The sequence below is a fragment of the Otolemur garnettii genome, unplaced genomic scaffold, assembly GCF_000181295.1.
Source record: "Otolemur garnettii isolate 467f Iridium unplaced genomic scaffold, OtoGar3 scaffold00001, whole genome shotgun sequence".
In the NCBI taxonomy this organism is placed as follows: Eukaryota; Metazoa; Chordata; class Mammalia; order Primates; family Galagidae; genus Otolemur; species Otolemur garnettii.
This window is the reverse complement of record NW_003852396.1, coordinates 63,251,890-63,259,987: the sequence shown is the minus strand read 5'-3', so window position 1 is coordinate 63,259,987 and position 8,098 is coordinate 63,251,890.

Below are 8,098 nucleotides of genomic sequence, written 5' to 3'. Positions count from 1 at the left end.
TGCTGACTTACTTGAGATTTAATTACATGGGGAGTTTTGATGAAAAGAAGGAAAAATATTGTAATGCATTATGGTGCTAATGTGTGGGAGTTTTCATTGTTTACCCCTGGCTTCTGCCTGGGGTTTTATTAATGAGCCAACCGTCTTGTATATGATAATGTATTACGAGTTCCATTTGGTTGTGGGTCAAGATAAAGTAGCACAGTGTAATTTAAATGAAACGATGTTTGCTTGCTGAATGGCAGACTCATTTAACACTTGCAGCTCTCCTTATGCACTTTAGCTGTGCACATCCCAGTCAAACAGACCCAGCCTCCCTCCCATCCAGCTTATGGGAAGAGGTGGATGAGCCAGCTGTTTAGCAATCCAATTTGACTTCTGGAGGGGGGGGGGAAAGCAAGCACCAAAGTGGCCCCTCAAACGGCCACACAGCACAGAGACTCCCCACCTTGCCTGGCAGCCTTTGATTGAGAGCGAGTCTTTTGACAGCCACCTCTGATTTTCTGAAAAGCTGGGCAGGTATTTGCCACCTGATGACTTCTCAGAAGCAGCTCCATGGGCCAAAGCAGAGAACCGATCCCAGAGAGGTGGCATTCGCCTTCAACAAGCAACCTTCAAAAGGTGGGCCGCACCTGACGCCCACCTGTGTTAACTGTCGGCTGCCCACAAGAGAGAGTGCAGTGGTGGGAATGCCCCTGTTATCTGCAGCTTTCATCGCTGTGGCAGGCAGAAGCCGCTCTTGTGGGCTGGGAGGGATGAGTTGCAGGGGTTTCTCTGCCTTTGATGCCAACCCTTCACCAACACGAGGTGAACATGCATCTGCGTGCAGCAAGGTGTCCCACGGGGCAGCGGGTGGGGCAGGCCAGGGAGGGACACAGGGCACAGGTATGTGCCACAACACTACACAGCTGAGATGAGGCCTCTCTCCAAAAGAGCATTGAGCTCAACTTCTAGAAAGTGTAAAGACCAGTTTGATGAAAGTATTTTAAATTGTATATAAAACCAGCACACTGTACCCCATGACTGCATTAATGTGCACAGCTATGATTTAATTTAAAAAAAAAAAAAGAAAGTATAAAGAAAATCTGTTTACTTCCCCTTTTAGCTATAAAAAGCAAATACTCTATTCAAGGCAGTGGGTCAAGCTTGTATATGACTGGGATTCCTGGAGCATTGCACTGACTTCTCTTCCCTGTACCAAAATTTGCCCCTTGGTGACATTATAAATTGTTATTCGTTCCTTTTCCTTCTCCCACATCTTGACTAAGGTGTTTCCAAACACATAGTGGATGCTCGAGTGATATTTAGTATTTTCTTAATACTTTCTTTTTTTTTTTCTTTGGAGACAGGAGCCTCAAGCTTTCCCCCTGGGTAGAGTGCCGTCACATCACAGCTCACAGCAACCTCCAACTCCTGGGCTCAAGCGAGTCTCCTGCCTCCGCCTCCCAAGTAGCTGGGACCACAGGCGCCTACCACAATGTCTAGCTATTTTTTGGTTGCAACCGTCATTGTTGTTTGGCAGGCCTGGGCTGGATTCGAACCTGCCACCTTAGGTGTATGTGGCTGGCACCTTAGCCACTTAAGCCACAAGTGCCGAGCCTCTTAATACTTTCTAATTTTGATCAGTGATTGTCTTGACTGTCCTAGATGGGGAATATGAACAAGTGGGCGCACTTTTTGCAAAATTTATTTCATCTCTCATTCTAAACCCTTGTAATGGCATTGAATAAATTATGTATTTCATACATAGCATATGTGAGCTTAATTTCAGAAGTGAGCATTTTGGGTGCCATCTGTGCAAAACCCTTTGTGAACCTTGAAAATTGAGGACAACTAAATAAGATATGACGGACTTGTTCAGGATGACAAATCCAGAAGCCATTACGTCAGGACAGACATTTTCAGAAACTAAATACTGGGACCAGCACTTTACACTGTCCTTGACATAGGAGGACACGAATGGCCTTACTTGTTTTTGAATACAGAAAAGGGCCTTAAGTCCAACACCCAAACCCTCAGCTGTCTTAAATTAAAACCCTTCCTCCAGAGTTCTGTGCACCTGCACAAGGGCAGCCAGGTGTTCAGCTGTTTACACACGAAACAACAGCCAGCAGGCATCGCCATATGCTGCACTTATGCTCGGTGGCTTGGAGAGGCAGAAGCAGATGCTACAGGCCAGGCCCACAGGCCAGAACAATAAAAGGGAATAAAGAGTTGAGTAAAAACAAATGCTGCATGTTTCTTCCCCGAGAAAGGTCAGAAAGCCCAATTTCAGAAAAATGAAAAGGCAACACAGACTAATCTGTGGAACTTACTGACATTTGAAAATAGTTGGGTTCACTGCAAAAATGTACTAAGACATATACTATATATATTATACACACACACACACACACACACAGATGCAGTATGTGTATAAGCATATGCAAAAACATTGTGTCCTCAGAAGCTATTAAGTCAATACATCAATAACAGGATGACACTAGAACCAAAACACTTCTTAAAAGGCACAAAATAGTCTTCAGGAACTAAAGCCTTTTTAGGAACCAGTTAACCTTCATATTGCGAAGCTACGTCCTCCATAAGCTCAAGACACTGACCCTCTTCAACTCAAAGGGATTTAAAACCATTTTAGAAAGACATCTGATACTGTGATTTAAAAAAAAAGTCTGATCTGTATATGATTCAAATCCTTTGTGGGTTTTCCCAACCCCAGGGGAGGGGGAGAGGAGAGAAGATGAGAATAATTAGTTATTAGTGGTTTTTTTTCTGCCTGGTTGTTAAACACGCTAATTACTTCAAGCGCCATTACCACCACTTGCACAGAAGCCGTCTTTTGAAAATGCTTTTCAATCTAAATGAAAATTGATGCTAATTTCTTTCTGAGAATATAGCCAATATTAACACAATTTGGAGAGCTGCTGGATTTACTCTTTTTAATTTTAACAGGGATGCCAATACTCTAAGTGCACACCATGGAGGTAACAATCCTCTAGCATTGAAGTAGAACCGACAAAAAACTCTTTAGAAAGACTGCACAGATTTGTAGACATAAAAGTATTATAATTATATATCACGTACCACAACCTTCATTACTGACTCGATGTTATTTTGGTGCTCAAATGTCTTTCTATATCCCTTCATGCAAAATTTACTTACATTAGAATTATATTGTTGGCTCTTTCTTTCCCTTCCACTTTTATCCTGGACAGAATAACTTTTAATGATTGTCATCACAACAAATCAACATTCTGGTGCAGATTGTACAGAAATTTTTCACCGGTTTCTTGGCTGTGAATTCAATGGATTAATAAATCATGACGTCAATTATTTGTTTCCATAACAAAATACAACAAAGAAAGCAGGCACTAGATAAATATTAGTTGAATGAATACTGATGGGATCTATTTTTGTGGCACTCAACCAGGATTTTACAAGTGAACAAAGTCAGTGATGAGGGCCACAGTGTGTAAGACACAGAGCTCGCTAAAGATCCAAGAATGAATGAGATTTCGTCCTTGCCCTTGGGTTGGAGAAAACCGTGTACACAAATAACTATAATACAAGACAGAATGTGATGAGTGACAGGGATGTTACAAAATCCTATCGAGATTCTGGGGAAGATGAAATTATACCTGGTTGGGAGAATCAGTAAGGCTTCTAGAAGGAACTGACCTCCGGGACACATCTTAAAGAATGAGTAGAAATTCACTGAGCAGAAATGAGTGCTGACCATCCAGAAAGAAAGACCAGTAAGGACAAAAGCATGAAGGTGAAAGGAAATGCCCAGTAGCCACGTGTAGTCAGTTTTGTCTGTATCTGGGGTGTAGGAGAATACGCCTTCGAATGCTAAGTTGAGATGTTTTTAATAATTCAGTAGACAATGAACAGCTAGAGGTAATTTTAAAATGAGATAGCAGCATAAAGATGAATATGAAAGCAATGTGTAAAACAAGTTAGACTTGAAAGAATAGAGGCATTTAGAGACTAATTAGAAAATAAGGAGGTTCCTAAAGGAGATATGTAAAAAATAAAGGCCTGAATAATGGCAGGAGGAGTACAGAGGAGAATCAAAAGGCCGTGGAGGGGCCAAAATAGCAATCACTGTGGTGCCGTAAATAGGAAAGAGAGGAACGTCAGGAAGAGAGAGGAGATGCTATAGAGGTTACTGCTTCCAACACATGATGCCTTGTGTATGCCAAAGGCGGCCCTGCCCAGGGACGACCCACCACCCTAATGCATCTCTTACCTTTCACAGTGTGAGGGATCCTGGAATTTATCTATACTTAGTCACATCTGAGGCTTTCTCCAGAATAAGAATGCCCTCTTCTCATTGCACTCCATTTCCTGTCATTCATTCAACATAGAAAACATAAGTGCTGACATCAATGGACACAAGTGCTTACATCAATGGGCATAAGTGCTTACAGTAATGGACATAATTGTTTACATCAGTGGACACAAGTGCTTACATCAATAAGCACTAATGCTTACATCAATGTACACAAGTGCTTACATTAATGGACAAAATTGTTTGCATCAATGGATACAAGTGCTTACATCAATGGGCACAAGTGCTTACATCAATAAGCACAAGGGCTCACATCAATGGACACAATTGCTCACATCACATCCATGAGCACAAGTGCTCACATCAATGGATGCATCAACGCTCAACATCATACAGCAAAGGCACCGTCTTCATCCTCCAGTTCTAATCTCTAGCTGTGATCCCATTGTGGCAGAGAAGGATGTGCTTTCTTAGTGTTTCCTTTTTTTTTTTTAATAGAAATTACCTTCCTCTTTGCAAATTTAAAAATAAGATAAAATTCATAAAAGATAATATTACACCCATTGCAATAAAAATATGGAAGATAAAGTTGGGGAAATCAGAAAATAGAACAAGCAGGTATAAAAACAGAAGAGAGTATAAAAACATTAGCAACATAAGGAGTTCAGCAGCCAAGAAAGGCAATAAAGAGGAAATGGAAGGGAAAAATCATTCCCCTGAAAAAGGAAATTTGAGAAAATTTCCCAGACTAAAAAGCTACCAAGTATCCAGCACAAAGGGTGAAAAGAGACCTATGATGATACGATACAGATCATCATAAATTTTCAGGGGATTTTTGTTACTGGGGATAAAAACATCATATAAAATTCTAGTGACGAAAACAGAAAGGGCCCTCCCAGTCCAGCCCTGCACACCTGTCCAGTGTCAGCTCCTCCCTCCTGTCAGCAGGTCACCGTCCTTCTCTGTCTAAAAGCCTCTCTGGTGGCTCACACTGCACTCAGGATAAACAAAACACAAAGAAAACAGGGGAATTAAGCTTTAAGTCCACCTCTAAAATTAGATGCCTGTTATGAGCATTAACATTTTTGAATGAATGGATTAAACATTCTGCTTGCCAGGCAGCTACTAAAATGGAACTTTCCTTCTTCTTAACAGTTTCACTCTTTGCGTCTTGTTTTGGTTTTTTTACCTCTTACTGGTTTTCCATTAATCATCAGTCCACACTTTTTAACACAGAATGTGCGCAGTATCAGTATTATATTTTTGAATAGGATTTTTAATGTGAGATGACATAAAGGTTTCAAAAGACCATTCGAGAAGTGGATGGAGCTCCCATGAGAACCAACATTCTCTCAAATCTCAGTGGGACTCTGGCGAGGAAAAGAAGAAACTCGTTGAACATGAAACATTTTTATTTATTTATTTATTTTTATTATTTTGGCAGTTTTTGGCCAGGGCTGGGCTTGAACCCACCACCCCCAGTATATGGGGCTGGCACCCTACTCCTTGAGCCTCCTTGGCGCCACTGCCCCATGAACATGGAACATTTTTAAACACCAGGACAGGCTCCTCACATTTGCACTGACTATCAGATTATCGTCAGTCTTAAAAGTAATATTTATAAACCTTAAGTATAAAAAGTGTTCAACAAATGTCTAACCAAATTGAACTGATGAAATGCACCTCCAAGTTCTTCAAGCGAATAAGCTTATACTTGAGTATACCTTAGACTGAGGTGTGATTCATTCAGTAAATATTGACCACCTACTTGGCTCCAAGCCCTTTGCAGGTCCTGGGGACATAGCAATGAAAAGACAAACTGGGTCTGTGCCCTCTGCACCTTACACAATACTGAGAGAGAAGACCAGGTGGCTAACAGGTGCACAATGACGGGATGGAGGTTTTTGAGAAAAAGATGACTTTACATAGGGCTGTCAGAGAGAGCTGGGAAGATCCATGTAGTACATCACCTAAGGCCTGAATGACCCAGATCCAGCCAAAGGAAGACCAATCGGAAAGAAAAACAAGAGTAAAAGCCCTAAAAAAGGGGTGAGGAGAGACCACTGGCCAGAACATAGTAAGAAATGAGGAAGGTGGTACTAGATGAGATTAGAGATCTAAATAGGGGCTGTATTATGTGAAGGCTGGAAAAACCACGATGAGGAGTTTGGATTTCTCTTCCACATACGGAGACATACTTTTCTAGGAAATTCTCAATAAGATCGTCTCTTTCACGTCATTTCACACGCTACTATGTTCACTTACCATCTACTTCCAAGAAGCAAACACATGATTTTTTGTCTTTTTTTCAAATTTTAATTCAACTATGGTCACCTAATGGGGAAAATCTCTTTTTTAACATAAGGATACAGTTACATCTCCTTTGTGGGAAATAAAAAGAGAATTTTTGACAAAGGAATCAAGGAATTTGATATCAGAGCTGCATATGTTTTTCCGTTTTGTGCTACCACCACCCAATGAGAAGAATCATGTAAGGATTGAGCTGGCCCAGCGTGCCACTGTACTGAACAAGCTAGGGCTAGTGGTGCAGGCTTCAAGGGCCAGTTTCTCCACTCCAAGCTAGGGGGTGTTACATCTATCACATGATTTTTAAATATTTTTAAAAGTTTCATGTTCTTCCTCCCATTTTGGTGCACACCCCCAGAAGATTCTATTTATTTTCTACTCTTTATTGGTCTTACTACTGTGGCCACAACCTAATCCAGGTAAGGATTATCCATGAACATATGCATAGCCTTACATAAATGGTTAGACTTTAAATCAATGTAAAACATTGTCTCCATTGAGTCAAAGGATTTCTAAAACTAAGAGGCAGTCACGAAGAAGTATTTGCTACTTAGATCAAGAGTCACTGTACAATGGGAACAAAATAGTTTCATTCAAAGGCTTTTTGTCACTTTTAATAGGCAATTGTCCCCAAATAATGCAGGATCAAAAATTGCCAGGAAAAAGGAGGCCAAAATATAGTATTCCAACCCTACAGACGGAAGGTTTCACCTGCCATATTCTCTGTCTGGTTAAATAATGATATACTCTACTGACATGTAGTTCTTTTTAAACTCTTAATGAGTTGGTTTTGTTTCTTCTATTATAAAACTATTTAAGTCCAAAAATGAGGATATCTTAAAAATGATGACGTCTGTCTGTCTTTATTGAAACTACCAAAATGCTATCTATATTGAGCCAGAAGAGTCTCCTGTCCTGTGAACAATTATACTACAAGGTTTGTCACAAGTCAACATGTGCACAGGCTGTACGCCAAAATCTTGTCCTAACCTCCCAATTGCGCTCTCATTTCCACATTGCGTTACTAGTACTGTTCCTAAATCTCCAATCATATTAATACCCTGCATTTCAACCCCCACTGCCTTAATTCAGGCTCTTATGTTCCCCCGCACTATCTCACCAGCCTCTGAACTTGGTCTCTCTGATGTTGTATCATCTTCATTCATTTTACCTTTCACACTACCAGAGTTATCTTTTGAAACGTATTTGCAGTCTTGTTATTTCTCTGCTTAAAATGTAAACAGTTCCCCATCAACTAAAATAAAGTCCACAACACACAAGGACTTCAGAGTCTGGCCCCAACCTACATTTCCAACTTCCCTGCCTGTGCTAACCCTGATTATCCCATACACTAGCCAAAGAAGAGACTGGTTTTACTTGAAACACACCATTGTGCTTGCTATATACGATTCCCTCTGACTATAATATCCTTCTCCCTTCTCTCCCTCAAAAACTCCTGCTGATTCTTTATGGCCAAGTTCAAACGTCAGCTGCTCTGTG